The sequence below is a fragment of the Pteropus alecto genome, unplaced genomic scaffold (assembly GCF_000325575.1).
Source record: "Pteropus alecto unplaced genomic scaffold, ASM32557v1 scaffold24, whole genome shotgun sequence".
Taxonomy (NCBI): domain Eukaryota; kingdom Metazoa; phylum Chordata; class Mammalia; order Chiroptera; family Pteropodidae; genus Pteropus; species Pteropus alecto.
This window is the reverse complement of record NW_006439192.1, coordinates 9358524-9373738: the sequence shown is the minus strand read 5'-3', so window position 1 is coordinate 9373738 and position 15215 is coordinate 9358524. Positions and strand designations below refer to the sequence as shown.

The 15215-nt window shown below is 34.3% G+C and overlaps 1 pseudogene; it reads right to left on the bottom strand.

The window, feature by feature from the left end:
* Positions 1 to 216: 216 nt before the first annotated feature.
* LOC112483362 lies at positions 217 to 335 on the bottom strand (annotated as a pseudogene).
* Positions 336 to 15215: the final 14880 nt, after the last annotated feature.

Genomic DNA, 15215 nt, shown 5'->3' with positions numbered 1-15215 from the left:
TTCTGTACTCTCAATTCTGTTCCATTGGTCTGTGTGTCTGTTTTTCTGCCAATCCCATAGCGTTTTGGTTATTGTCACTTTGTAGTACAATTTGAAGTTAGGCAGTGTGATAACTCTGGCCTTATTCTTTTTTCTCAGGATTGCTTTGACTATCTGGCTCTCTCTCTCTCTCTCTCTCTCTCTCTCTCTCTCTCTCTCTCTTTCTCTCTCTTTTTGCATCTATAGCACCTGGTCTTCTTAGGTGGTCTCCCATCCAAGTACTAACCAGGCTTGACCCTGCTTAGCTTCTGAGATCAGACAAGATCAGGCTCGTTCAGGGTGGCATGGCTGTAGATGGGGTCTTTTCTGATTCCATAAAAATCCGATGAGTTTTTGTTCTATTTCTTCAAAAATGCCGTTGGGATTTTGATGGGGATTGCAATAAATTTGTATATTGCTTTGGATAATATGGCCATTTTAACTATGTTGTTTCTTCCAAACCATGAATGTACAATATCAATTTCTTCTAATCATGTAGTTTTCAGATCTTTCGCATGTTTTGTTAAGTTTATTCCTAGGTATTTTATTCTTTTTGTTTCAATTGCGGAAGGAATTTTTTTAAAATTTCTTTTTCTGAAATTTCATTGTTAGTGTGTAAGAGTGTGATGAATTTTTGTGCATTGATTTTGTATCCTGAAAATTTACTGTATTTATTTACTGTTTCTAATAGTTTTTTTGTGGAGTCTTTAGGGTTTTCTATAAAGAGAATCATGTCATCTGCAAAAAGTGACAATTTGACTTCTTTATTCTCAATTTGGATCCCTTTTATTTCTTTCTCTTGTCTGCTTGCTCTAGCTAGGACTTCTGATACTATATTGGATAAGAGTGGTGAGAATAAACATCCTTGCCTTGTTCTCGATCTTAGAGGGAAAGTTTTCAGTTTTTCACCATTAAGTATGATATTAATTGATGGTTTGTCATATATGGCCTTTATTATGTTGAGATGCTTTTCTTCTATACCCATTTTATTGTGTTTTAATCACAAATGGATGCTATATCTTGTCAAATGCTTTTTCTGCATTTGTTGATATGATCATATGATTTTTATTTTTTATTTTGTTTATGCAGTGTATCACATTAATCAGTTTACATATGTTCAACCACCTTTGTGTCTCTGGAATGAACCCCACTTGATCGTGATGGATAACCTTTATACTGTATTGTTGTATTTGATTTGCTAGTATTTTGTTTAGGATTTTTGCATCTGTATTCATCAGAGATATTAGTCTGTAGATTTTTTGTGTGTTATCCTTACTGGGTTTGGGCCTCAGAGTAATATTGGCTTCATAAAATGAGTTAGAAAGTATTACTTCTTTTTTAATTTTTTGAGGAGTTTGAGAAGGACAGACAGATATTAAATCATCTTTGAATGTTTGGTAGAATTCACTAGTGAAGCCATCTGGTCCTAAACTTTTACTTTTGAGGAGTTTTTGATAATTGTTTCAATTTCTTTACTGTTGTCTATTTAAATTTTCCATTTCTTCTTCATTCAGTCTAGGAAGGTTGTACATTTCTAAGAACTTGTCCATTTCTTCTAGGTTATTAAATTTAGTGGTTTGGTGGCATATAATCTTACATGTATTCTTATATAATATTTTGTATTTCTGTGGTATCTGTCATAACTTCTCTTTCATTTCTGATTTTGCTTATTTGTGTCTTTCTGTTTTTCCCTTAGTGAGTCTAACCAGGGGTTCGCCAATTTTATTGATCTTTTCAAAGAACCAGCTCTTTATTGCATTAATTTTTTCTATCATCTTTTTGTTCTCAATTTGATTTAATTCTGCTCTAATTTTTATTTCCTTCCTTCTGCTGACTTTGTGCTTCATTGTTCTTCTTCTTCTAGTTTTTTGAGATGTAATGTTAGATTACTTGGGATTTTTATTGTTTCTTAAGATAGGCCTGTAATGATATGAACTTTCCTCTAATTACTACTTTTGCTGTATCCTAAAAATTTTGATACATTGTATTTTCATTCTCATTTGTTTCTATGTATCTTTTGATCTCTTATTTATTCTTTTAGTAGCATGTTGTTTAATGTCTACATATTTGTGGTTTTTCCCACTTTCCTTTTACAGTTGACTTCCAGTTTCAAAACATTGTGTTAGAAGAATATGCTTGGTATGATTTAATTGTCTTAAATTTGTTGAGGCTAGTTTTGCATCCCAATATATGGTCCATCCTTGAGAATGTTCCATGTGCACTAGAGAAGAATGTATCATTTGGTGTTTTGGGATGAAGAGCTCTGTAAATGTTGATTATGTCCAAGTGGTCTAATGTGTCGCTTAAGGCTAATATTTCCTTATTGATTTTCTGTTTGGATGATCTATCCATAACTACCAATGGAGTATTTAGGTCCTCTATTATAATTGTGTTTTTTCAGTTTTTCCCTTTATTTCTGTTAAAGTAGTTGCATTATATATTTCAGTGCTCCCTGATTGGCATGATATATATTGATAAGTGTTATGTCTTCTTTGTGTATTATCTCTTTTAGAATTACGAAGTATCCTTCTTTCTCTCTTGTTATCATTTTTTATCCTGAAATTTATTTAGTCAGATATAAGTATGGCTACACCTACTTTTCTCTGGATGCCATTTTCTTGGAGTGTCATTTTCCACCCTTTCACTTCAAGTCTATATTAGTCCTTGCAGCTGAGATGTGCCTTTTGAAGATAGCATATTGCTGGGGTTTATTTCTTGATCCCATCTGCTACTCTGTGACTTTTTATTGGTGAGTTCAGTCCATTTACATTTAACATAATTATTGATATATGAAGTTTTCCTATAGCCATTTTATCTTTTGTTTTCTGGTAGCTCAGTTTCTCCATTATTTCTTGGCTCTTGTATTTTGGTCTGTTATTTTAGTTTGGTGGTATTTTATGATTTTCTCCTCTGTTCCCTCTTTTTGTGTGTTATGTGTCTTAGTCCTGGATTTTTTTTTTTTTTTGTGTGTGTGGTAATCATTAAGTTTATGTAAAAAAAAGTTTCATATATATGGTAGATCTTTTTCTTCTGCACATGTCTTATCTCTATCATCCTTTGCAAATTCAGACCTTTACCTCCTCCCTTTTTCTGTTTTTGTTGTCTCAAATTATCCCTATTTATCCTATGAGTTAATTTTTGAGTTAAGTAGCTATTGTCTTCTTATCTTTTAAAAATGTTTTTACGTTCTTTAACCATTATGTAAAATTTAAGTATATTATTTAATTACACATTATGTAATATTAAGTGTATAATGCCCTATTCTGAGTGAGGATTGCAATTTCCTGCTTCTGTCTATCTGTTAGTCTTCTTACTCATAGTTTTGTATCTTCTTGTCTTTTTGTTTCAGGTAGAATAACCCTCTCGGTATTTCCTATAATGCAAGACTTGTAGTGGAAAATTCTCTCAACTTCTATATATCTGAAAAGGGCTTTATTTCTTCTTCATATCTAAAGGAGAACTTTGCTGGATATATTATTCTTAGCTGGTAATTTCTCTCAACAGTTTGAATATTTGATTCTACCCTCTCCTAGCTTGTAGAAGTTCTGTCGAATAACTTGATGCTAATCTAATGAGTTTCCTTTATAGGTTATCATCTTCTTTCCCCTGACTGCCTTGAGAATTCTTTCTTTGTCATTAATTTTTGACAGTTTGAATATAATGTGCCTTGGAGAAGGCCTTTTTGGATTGAGATAATGAGGTGTTCTGTTTTCTTGGATTTGAAGATCCAGTTCTTTCCATAGGTTTGGGAAGTTCTCATCAACTATTTGTTTGAATAGGGTCTCTGTTCCCTTTTCCCTCTCTTCTCCTTCTGGTGTACCCCTTATTCTTATGTTGCTCTTTCTGATAGAATTAGTTCTTGCAGAGTTCTTTCTTTTTTTAATCTCGTCTCTCTCTATTCTATCTGCATCATTTCCAGATTTCTGTCTTTGATATCATTCTCTCCTCTATCTCTATTTCCCAAGCATGCTATTTGATTCATTGTCTCTTTTATTGAGTTTTTAAACTCTAAAATTTCAATATGGTTCTTTTTAAAAAGTTTCAGTCTCTTTCTTTGGTAAAATATTTCTTTTGTTCATTGATTTTATTTCTGAGTTTATTAAACCGCCTGTCTGAGTTTTCTTTCATCTTACTGATTTTTTTTTTTAATTCTCTGTCATTTAAATCATATATTTCTATGGGTAGAATGCTAAAATAGAGACTTATTTGTTCTTCTCTTTTAGTTCTGTGAAGATTCTTTATCATCTTTCCTAGGGTTGCCCCTTGTTTCGCCTATTAGATGAGAAGATGTGCACCCTGCCATCTCCTGCAGTCTTTCCTGTCTTGGTTGATCACAGTTCCATTCTTCCAGTTGCTCTGGCCAAAAACCTTATAGACATCTTTCTTAGTTATCACTGCTGCATAACAAATTATTATACACTTAGTGACTTAAGACAAAACCTGTTTATTAGCTCATCGTTCTATAAGTCAGAAGTCTTGGTATGGTATATATGGGTTCTCTGCTTGGAGTCTCACAAGGCCAAAATTTAATCTTGCCCAAAGAGAGATCTTGCCTTTGCCCTTGGCTCCTGAGAAGCAAGCTCTAAGCCCTCAGAATGTCCTGTCTGACAAGAGTATCTTTGTTTGCTGGGGGCCTGCCAGATTGTCCTGCGCCCTGATCAAGGTGTCAGCCAGCTGCATTCTCATCCAGAGCTTGAAGTTTTCTTCCAAGCTCATTTAGGTCATTGGCAGCATTTAGTTACTTGTGGTTATAGAACTAAAGTGTCCATTTTCTTGCTAGATATCTGCTGGAATTTACTTTTAGAAGCTTTTCTCAGGTCTAACCATGTGGCCTTCTCCCCATACGGCAATGTATTCTCTGAGCTGGCTGGATGATATTTTTCCAGTCTGCTAAGACAGATTTTATATAATGTCACATAATCATAGACTGACCATCTCATTTCTTTTGTCCTTTAATACAACCTAATCAAAGGAGTGATTAACTCACAGGTCCTGCCCATACTCAAGAAGAGGATGTTATTCAGGGCACATATACTAGGGGTTGGGAATCTGGGTGTCATTTGAGAATTCTGCTTGCTACCATGTCTTTGTGTTGCATCACTATGTAATAAATAGTCATGTATTGCTTTTGCAATTCTAGGAAAAACTTTGAATGAATTAATTTAAAAAAAATATAAACCAGAGACTTTAAATACTCAAATAAATGAGGGAAAGAAAAGAAAATTTTAACATTTAATATATCTGAAAAGTTAGGAAAAGAGAAAAAGAGAAACAAATAATTACATGGTTAAGAAAATTTAAGATAGAAATAAATCCAAATTTATTAATAACACCACAAATGTTAATTATTAAACCTGATATCAATAGGAAGAGATTCTTAGGTTGGATGAAAAAATACAATCCAACTACATGCAGTTGAAAGAGTACCCATGAAATATAGTGATACAGAAAGGTTTATCTACTAATTCATTCAACTAATGTTTGTACCAGATAGTTTCTAAAGACTTTCAGTGAGCAAACCAAAGTCCCTGCCCTCATGAAGCTCATATTATATTGGGAGGTATTGATAATAAACAAATAAGCCATATAATATGTTGGAGGGTGATACGAGCTACTAGGAATGAAGCAGAATAAAGGGATACGGAGTAGTTTGGTGGGTGGGAAGCACTGATCTTTTAGTTGGGCTGTTCAGAGATTCCTCTCTGAGAAACAGTGATCTGAATGGATTGAGAAAATAGGAGACACATGGGTATCTGCACGTAGAGTAAGGGTAGAGAGCCTGAGTTGGGATTGTGCCTGGCATACATAAATAGCAGCAGACTGGTAGATGTGGCTGAATCAGAAAGGGCAAAGGAGAGAATATTGGGGGAGAGAATGACTGAGGACAAATCATATAGGGCTTTAAATAAAAAAATAAATGGATAAGAGAGATATTTATTGAGCACCTATTTTATACCATACTTGGTAATTAGTTTTGTAACTATGAGATGGACAAGACGGGTGTGGATCCTACTGTCTTGGATCTTTTGCTGAATCTTCCTCTATGAAGTATCACTTATAATCACAAAAACATAAACAATAACAACAATTTGCTCTTTTTGAAAGTGGTGGGTTCACTCAGGCTCACCCAGGGCCATGAGAACAACTAATTTTATTATTATTCCTTTTCCTCTATTGCTATTAAAGCAATGGCCTTTTGTTCGTTCTTTCATTGGTTAAATTTAGAATTTTACATGACTGGGTAATTTTTGGTCTGTCTTTTGGTGATAAATACTTGACCATTCAACCACATGAAAACTTTTGGCTATGTTGTATTACCCAGCAGCAAGTTTACCAAACAGCATTTTGCATGACAAGCCACATTTTATCTGTATGTATTCGAGCTTTCTAAATAATCTTTGCAAAGCATTTATTTATACCACAAAATTTCCAAATGTTTATTACAATTGTTGAGAGGAAAAGTATTGGTTTGGAAGGCAATAGAATTGATTTCTTTCTCTATCTATTTTGCATGTGTTTCACTCCATTAAGTCTAGGCTTGTGACATTTGAAAAAATATTTATTTGTCATAGTTCAACTATAAATAGGACATTCCCTTTTGAGCGTTTTTGAAAACGTATCATGATCCCGTCAATGCTTCATTTGGCTGTGTAGAGATTGCTAAAACCCATAACTTTTAGATTTTTGCTGAATGGGGTCAGGATAATGCCTCCTTTTTATTAGTGACAATTTAAAACTCATAAGAAAAGGTAGAAAGCCCAGGAGTAGAGGTTCTATGCAAGTGTGGGGAGGAGACACTAGATAGCAGCAAGATTAGAATTTTCTATTTCAGGTCAAAATGAGTGCCAACTAACAAGACCAAGAACATATTTATGTTTGCGACCCTAAAGTTTGGTCTATCTCATTAGATATATTGAATCATGTTTGCAAATATGCGGAGAAAATAATCAAGCTCTCTGTGTGTTGTTTATTTTCTTGGAGGGAGCTTTTATAGCAGGGGATCTTTCTCATTCTTCCTGTTAGTAACTGGTAGAAGAGAAGTATATTTCTTGATTCTGAAGCTGTTCGATTTTTTTCCCTGTGAAGAGAGTTCAGTTAGATTACCTCTGCCCCTTACCTTATTCTGTCCCAGTGATGCATAGAATAATATCTGATTAGTAAATTAGATTAATTGGAGTAAGTAATTAGATTGTGTATACTCTTTTTAGCTCATCTACCTCTTAGGAGGAAGGCTGCCTTGGGAGGGCAAATGTTTCCTCTGCTTTTTCTGTCCATGAGGCTAGGCCTTCCCTGTTGTCTACCACTGCCTGTGACTTGGTCACATGTGTGCCTGTTGCTGGGATTCAGTGAACATGTCTTCCTGCCCAGCTATATTCCTATAAAAGTTGATATTTTACCCTCCATCTTTAGTTTTCTCTTTTTATTTTTCAAATTGTTCAGAACTTCTTTGGGAAGAAGGGTACTATTTATTGGTACTACCTCAGAGACTTCAACTACAACCCAAAGAGCAGTTCTAAGGCAACAGAATGCAGTTATCCTCTATCTCCACAGGAGAGTGACCCCAATTCAAGCCAATCAACTAAAATGGCAAATTGCAATAATAGTTTGTCCTCAAAACAGTCTGCATGAAGAGCTTGGCAATATTAACAGCAGAAAAGATGCTCAGTGTTGTTAAACCTATAGGAAGAGGTTTGATAGAAGAAACCCATGTGTTAATAATAGGGAACCCTGATCTCTTTCTGAAAACAAAAATGCTAATACATCTCTTCATTTCAAATGAGTTGCTATTACACTGCCCCAGCAGTGAGCAGTTCTGTGTAACAATTGCTCACATTGCTCTCACCTTCCAGAACAGCAGTTGAATTCGTTAAGCCTTACTTGTCAGTGTTAGTCTGCATGCTGAGTTTTAGACTGGTTAACTTCTTTAATGGGTAGATGCTGGGACCTACGAAGAGGAGTTCTCATGACATAGATGTATTTCCATCGTAAACTGTTTTTTTTTTCCCCAGTATATATTTGTTACATATAGAAAATCCTAAGGGATCTACTAAAAAACTATTGAAACTATTAGTGAGCTCAGCAAGGTGAATATGCTTGCAATACACATTAAAAGTAAAATTAATAAAATAATTCTATTCACAACAATTTCAAAAATGAAATACTGGGGAATACACTTAACAAAAGAAGTACAAAGCATACATTGAAAACTACAAAACACTATTGGAAGAAATTAAAAGGATCTAAATAAATAGAAGAACATTCATGTTCATGGATCAAAGGACTCAACACTGGTGAAATGGTAATGCTCTCCAAATTGATCTATATATTCAACACAATCCCTATCAGAATCCTCACTGACTTCTTTGTAGAAATTGACAAACTGATTCTAAAATTCATATGAATTGTAAGAGACTCAAAATAGCCAAAACAATTCTGAAAAAGAACAAAGTTGGGGGACTCACACTTCCTGATTTCAAAACTTACTACAAAGCAACAGTAATGAGACAGCGTGGTACTAACATAAGGAAAGAAACATAGATCGATGAAATAGAATTGGTACTGGCGCATGATGGGGACATATAGATCAATGGAATATAACTAAGAATTCAAAAATAAACCCATACATCTAACTTAGGATAAGGGTGCCAAAATCAATCTGTGGGGGAAAGAATAGTCTTTTCAGCAAATGCTGCTGCAGTAACTGGATAGCCATGTGTAAAACAAAGAAGTTGGAGTCTTAATTTGTATCCATATACTAAAATTGACTGAAATTGGATCAAAGATACAAATGTTAGTGCTAAAACTGTAAAATTATTAGAAGAAAACACAGGAATAAATCTTTATAACCTCAGATTTAGCAAAGAATTCTTAAATATGATGAAAAGCATGGGCAACAGAAGAAAAATTAGATGAACTGGATCTTATCAAAAACTTTTGTGCTTCAAAAAACATCACCAAAGTTGTAAAAATCTTTGGGAGAAAAATATTTGAAAATCATTTGATAAGGGACTTGTATCTAGAATATATAAAGAAATTTCATAACTCAATAATAAAAAGAAAAACAACCAAAATAAAAAATGGTCAAAGGTTCTTAATAGATATTTCTCCAAAGAAAATATACAAATGGACAATAAGCACATGAAAAGATGCTCAATATTATCAGTCATGAGGGAAGTGCAAACCAATACCACAATTATATATCACTTCAAAAAATATTAGGATGGCTAGAAGTAAAAAGTCAGATAATAACAAGTGTTGACAAGGATATGGACAAATTAGAACCCTTATACATGGCTGATGGGAATGTAAAATGGTGCAGCCTCTTTCTAAATACAGTGTGGCACTTCCTTAAATGATTAAACATAGAGATACCATATGACCTACCGCTTCACTCCTAGGTATATACATAAGATAAGTGAAAACACATTTGTTTGTGCATGGTTATAGTAGCATTATTCATAACAGCCAGGTCTTCAAATAAAAGATAAAAAGCAACCCAGATGTCCATCAATGGATGAATAGGTAAACAAAATGTGGTATATCTATAAAATAGAATATTATTTGGCCATAAAAAGCAATAAAGAATTGATACATAGTAGGACACGAATGAACCTTGAGCATTATGCTAAGTGAAAGAAGCCAGTAAAAAAATTCCATATATTTGATTCCAGGTATATAAAATGTCCAGAAAAGGGAAATGCACAGAGACAAAGTAGATTAGTGGTTGCTTCAGAAGAGGGGTATGGAGCATGGGAGGAGAGTGATAGCTAACAGTTATGAAGGTTTTTTTAAGGTGATGAAAATATCCTAAAATTGACTGTGCTGATTTTTATATAAACATGAGAATACTAAAAATTATTTGGTTTTGCACTTTAAATGGGTAAATTGTATAATATGTGAATTATATCTCCATAAGTCTTTTAGGTGATTAAATCAGTGTTGACTCCGACCACTAGTGTGTGAGAATTCTGTTGCTCCACATCTTTACCAGCATTTCACATCGTCAGGCTTAAATTTTTGCCTCTTTGGTAGGTATGAAATGTTATTTTTTTCATCATCCCTGATTATTATTAAGGTTGGGCATCTTTTCATGTTTATTAGCTATATGGCTTTTCCTCATCTGTAAATTTCCTATTCCTATCTTTTAACTATTTCTGTTTGTGGATTGGGTATCTTTTTCTAATCAATTTTTTTTTTCGTAATATTTGGAGACCTCAGGATGGGCACTAGGTATACTCAGATTTCTCTGGTTATCCTTGTTTTTAGGCCTTTTCATGAACAAAACTAGGGTTAATAGTGATGCTTCAAATTCAAATTCATGGCTAAAGTTTTTACACACATGTGTTAAATTTACATTTCTAATTCCTTTTTCTCATACACACAATAGTTTCAGAATAACAATACCATAAGTATAGTCAAACAATATAAGTGAACATTATCTGAAGGCTTTTACCCTATACATTTAAAAAACACTATTTTTCTAATTCTCAAGGAAACACATATTTAATATGGAAGCATTGTAAAACAGAAAAATCATAAAGAACAAAAATTATCTAACAATTCATATATTATCTATGTGAACTTTTTAGAATATTTGTCATTCTCAAAAATGTTTAGATAGTAAATTTTTGAGTACCAGAAGCTCGTATTCCATTATTTTAAATTGGAAAGTAATAATGTGTTCTCAGCCCATATAAAATCCCCACTAGGTCTTCAAACATTACTAAAATATTCTTAAATATTTATAGAGAAGTAGACCAGAATGTTAAGGTATTTAAAGCACCCACTACTTATTTAACACTTGATAAAATTATAAGTGGGTATATTTGCATGTTTTATGAAATAATGCTGTATAGTGTTGGATATAAATTAAATATTTCTCCTACATTGCAAAAAACGTGTACTATAATGTAAATCAAACAATTAAATATGTTAAGGATATATATGAATGCAAATAATATTTAGCAAAGTGAAATAAACGAACAAAGCATTTTTTACAAAATATTTAATTGTCAATTGAATAGCTGCCTGGAAGAAGTTCAGTAGTAGAGAGAGATGAAGGCTATACTTATTGTTGTTGCTTGGGAGATAAAGTGTTTGGTGGTGGGTTAAGGGATGTGTGAGTGAACTGGATATGGGGTGAGGAAAACAGTAAATATGTGAGGTTTCTTCTTATCTAAATTCAAGAAACTTTGTGTTGATCTTCTGTTGTTGCACTGAAGTCACTAGAAGTTGGTCTATTTTCCACAATTCATTGAAAAAGAATGCTGCAACCTCACTCTTAGGTTTGCAGTTGTCTTTATTCCAGAGAATCCTATTCCCTTGATTGAGACACATTTACAATTGATCCCTTGTTCAGTCTATGAAATAGGGTCAATCAGGTGGTCAGCATGACTTATTGTACTCTTTATACAAGTAGCATCAATGGGAAAAAAATGCTTAGCTTTTCATTTTATGCAGTGCAGATATTGACTCTTTAAGCTTTCCTGTAAATCAGATTTTATCCACAAACTGCAGTGTATTCTATTTAGAATCGCAGAATAAGAAACGAAGTACAGTTAAGCTTTTAATATACATAAAGTTCAGGGAGATCTCAATTTTTCGTCTGATCAAAGTTTTATCTATAACCTTAATGGCTTGGTTGAAGCACAGATATTGAGAAATCATATGTGCTTTATCAAAATGAGCACTCCAAAAGAGTTCTGATTTGCTGAGCACAAACAACATGAAGACTTGAGCATTAGGTAGCAGACTTCTCTCCTGAGCAATGCTTATAGTGTAGAAAACAAAAGAAATGGATACATATCCAGGCTCTGTGTTTTAATATTCTAATTCCAACTTAACTCTTGGATTGGGTCCTACTGAATTTTGAAATGTTGGTGGGAAATGGTATTGGTGCAGCTTAGAGTGAACAGGTGCAGAAAAAGTTCCAATAGGATGTGCTTCTCTCTATTTCTATAAAAAAACTCTTCTCAGGAAAAGAGATCAGGATCCGTTAACCTAATCACCAGTTCCACATAGAAAGAAGAAAATAGGCTGTTATTTAAATTAAAAAAAATTTTTTTTGCTGCATGATTAGTTTAAGCTCTCACACTCTGGGTTTCTGAGATCCACTGTCTGTTTCCATAGTAACAGCAGTGGCAGGCAGCCTCTGAGTTGTCAGGCTCTTCTAATAATCTGGGGGAGCTCCGGTCTGCGTGCAGGCCAACTTCTTCCTCCAGCATCTTTGGTCATTGAGTCACAGCTTCTGAGCCTGTAGAAATATCTTGAGATATATGTAGTTGAAACACTTAAGTTATATTGAAATGAGTGCATATATATAATTTTTATGTGAGTAAGAATTGATTTTAAAAAAGTGATTTAAGGAAGGTGGCCATATAGTGTAACACAGAGTTTCTGCCCTCAAGAAACTTAAAATTTATTTGGATAAATAAATAAATTTATTTAGATAGTCAAGTCTCCTATATTCCATGCTCAAAATGCATGATCTTAAAAAATACAAGGAATGTTCCAACAAAAGGCGTTTTCTTTATTCCCAACTTGAGCTTCTACCCTGGATTCTTTTCCTACACTGTGAACTGGGATGTATAAACTAGAAAGAAATTTAAATATCTCTGCTTTTAAATCCTTATGTGTCTCAAGTCTGGGAAAATCCTTGAGAGATTAGATTTTTGATTTATCTCCTCTGGGTGCTCTTGTTGCTGAGGAAAAAAGCTGTCTCCCCTAAAGGGCCCCTCAAACACATCACTACCCTAAATAGCCTCTCAGAACTCTTATTGAAAGTCCCCCTAAGACTTTGTGCTCAAAGACCCCTTAGATTTTACAGTACACTCATTTAGAACTGCCACACATCCATCCATTCATTCAGCAAATATTGAGTATCTGCTTATGTGCCAGTTCCTGTGCTAAGAGTGCACTACCAAGTCTGCCTTCCCGAAGCTTCGAGTTCAATGGGGGAAAGCTATTATGGAAGTAAACACACAACTCATATGATAACAGGCTACACTAAGTATTATGAGATCTTTGAGAAAAAGAATAAGGGTGAGACCTAATTTATATTGGAGATAACATTCATAGGAGTTGTTTTCTACACCCAAGATGCAAATACTAAATCTGAAATATGTAGAGGAGGGGTGGCTAGGGGAGAGAGTGTCTTCTGGATTGGGACCTTTTCCCAACTTCTCTCATCTCTTTCTGCTTTGGCTCCGTTTAGCATCTCTATGGTGCCCTTTAGTGCTCTTTCATCCGTTTTTGTCTTTAATTGATTAATAGATTCCTCTTTAATTGATTAATAGATTTTGTCTTTAATTGATTAATAGATTCCTCTTTGAGGAAGATGAGGTTAAGAGAGGGGATTTGGAAGCAGTGATATAGGCACCTAGCCAGAAAATAACAACCCAAAGAAATAGTATAGAAGCAAGGATACATGACGTCACTGGGTTGAGGTGATTAAGGAGGACTTCACGGAGAAGGAAGGAATTGGACTGGGCTAAAAAATTTCTTCTGCGCCCAGCATCATGCTCTGAGCCAGCAGCTGCGAAGTCCAGAGCCTTTTTTGTTGTACTCTCTTTTCTCCCATGTGGTGCAGCAAACATGGTGTTGGGTGACTTGGTTGCAGGTCACTGACAGAACTCATCTGATGCTCCCTGGCAGGCATGTGGCAATATAATACACTCAATTCCACTTCACAGTGGTAAGTCACTGTCTGTGCTACAGGAGGACTAGTTGGGCCTAGGAAATAGTCAGTGTCTCTCCACTTGTCCAAATTGGTGAACGATTTATGCTGGATGAGTAGAAATTAATTTTGACTACATTTACTTTGTTGCTTATGAAATCATAGCAGTGACTGTGGACATTTTGTTTAAACACTTAAATTGGTAAGTATTTTTATGTTTTCACAAAGCTACATTAAATAAACAGGCACATTTCAAATACTATCATACAATTGTTAATGAATTAATGATTCTGTCTCTAAAAGCCAGATTTCTATTAGAATTAACTATATAAGGCACATGACTAATGAATCCAGGCAGTCATATTATAGCTTGGGAAATTGGCATTTCCACTGGGTTGAGGATTAGAATTGGAACAAATCTTCCTTTCCTCCTTTTACACATCTACACATTTATCTATTCAATACCATGTGCCCTACTATATACCTATCAGGATATGTGATTATTATTAATGTTATGGTTTAATATAAAACATAGATGTATAGAGATACATAGATATATCTATATCTGTATCTGTGTCTGCATCTACATCTACATCTATCTATCTATCTATCTATCTATCTATCTATCTATCTATCTATTATATATGTAGGATGACAAAGGATAAAAGTTTTTATTTATCTATCTATCTATCTATCCATCCATCCATCCATCCATCCATCCATCCATCCATCCATCCATCCATCCATCCATCCATCTATAGAGCGACACACCTATACTAACAAATTAAAAGACAGTAGCAATTCAGTGTGGTAAATGTTATGATAGGAGCACACACAAGGTGCCATGGAGTATAGGAAGGAAGGACTCCCTGAGAACATGCCAATTGAAGCTAAGTTCAAAGGGAGATGCAGGTTTTAGCTGGTGAGCTCAGTGTATGAGGAGCTTGGAGAAGAGAGGGAGTAAATAGTATGTGGGATAGAGGGAGAATTATATGCTAAGTGTCAAAGGCAAAGGAAAGTTTAGGGTTTAACTAGGAAACAGACCATACTGAGTATCTTAAACAGAGAATACTTAGCATAGAGAATTGGTTTCACACAGTTTGGAGTGCTAAAAGAGCAAACAAGGTGACATTGAGGTAGTCCCAAATTAGAAATTGCAACATCCAAGGTTGGTATTAAAGTGTGAAGTAAACTACAATCTAGAACACGCAGAGAGAAGGCTGCAATTGTGCAGGAGCCGATTTGGTCCTGGTGTATTATTTATTTTACATATTGCTGGATTCACTTTGTTAATAATTTATAGAAAATTTTCTTTTCTTGTCAGATTTTGCATAAGTTAAGCTGTTTCATAAAATGAGTTGGGAAGTGTTTCTTCCTCTGTTTTTGATAAGAGTGTGTAGGAATGGTATTATTTCTTCCTTACATGTGTGACAGAATTTATCAGTGGTGTCATTTGGGCCTGAAGTTTTCTTTGTGGGAATGCTTTTGATTGCTAACTTATTTTTAAAAATGTTAATACATA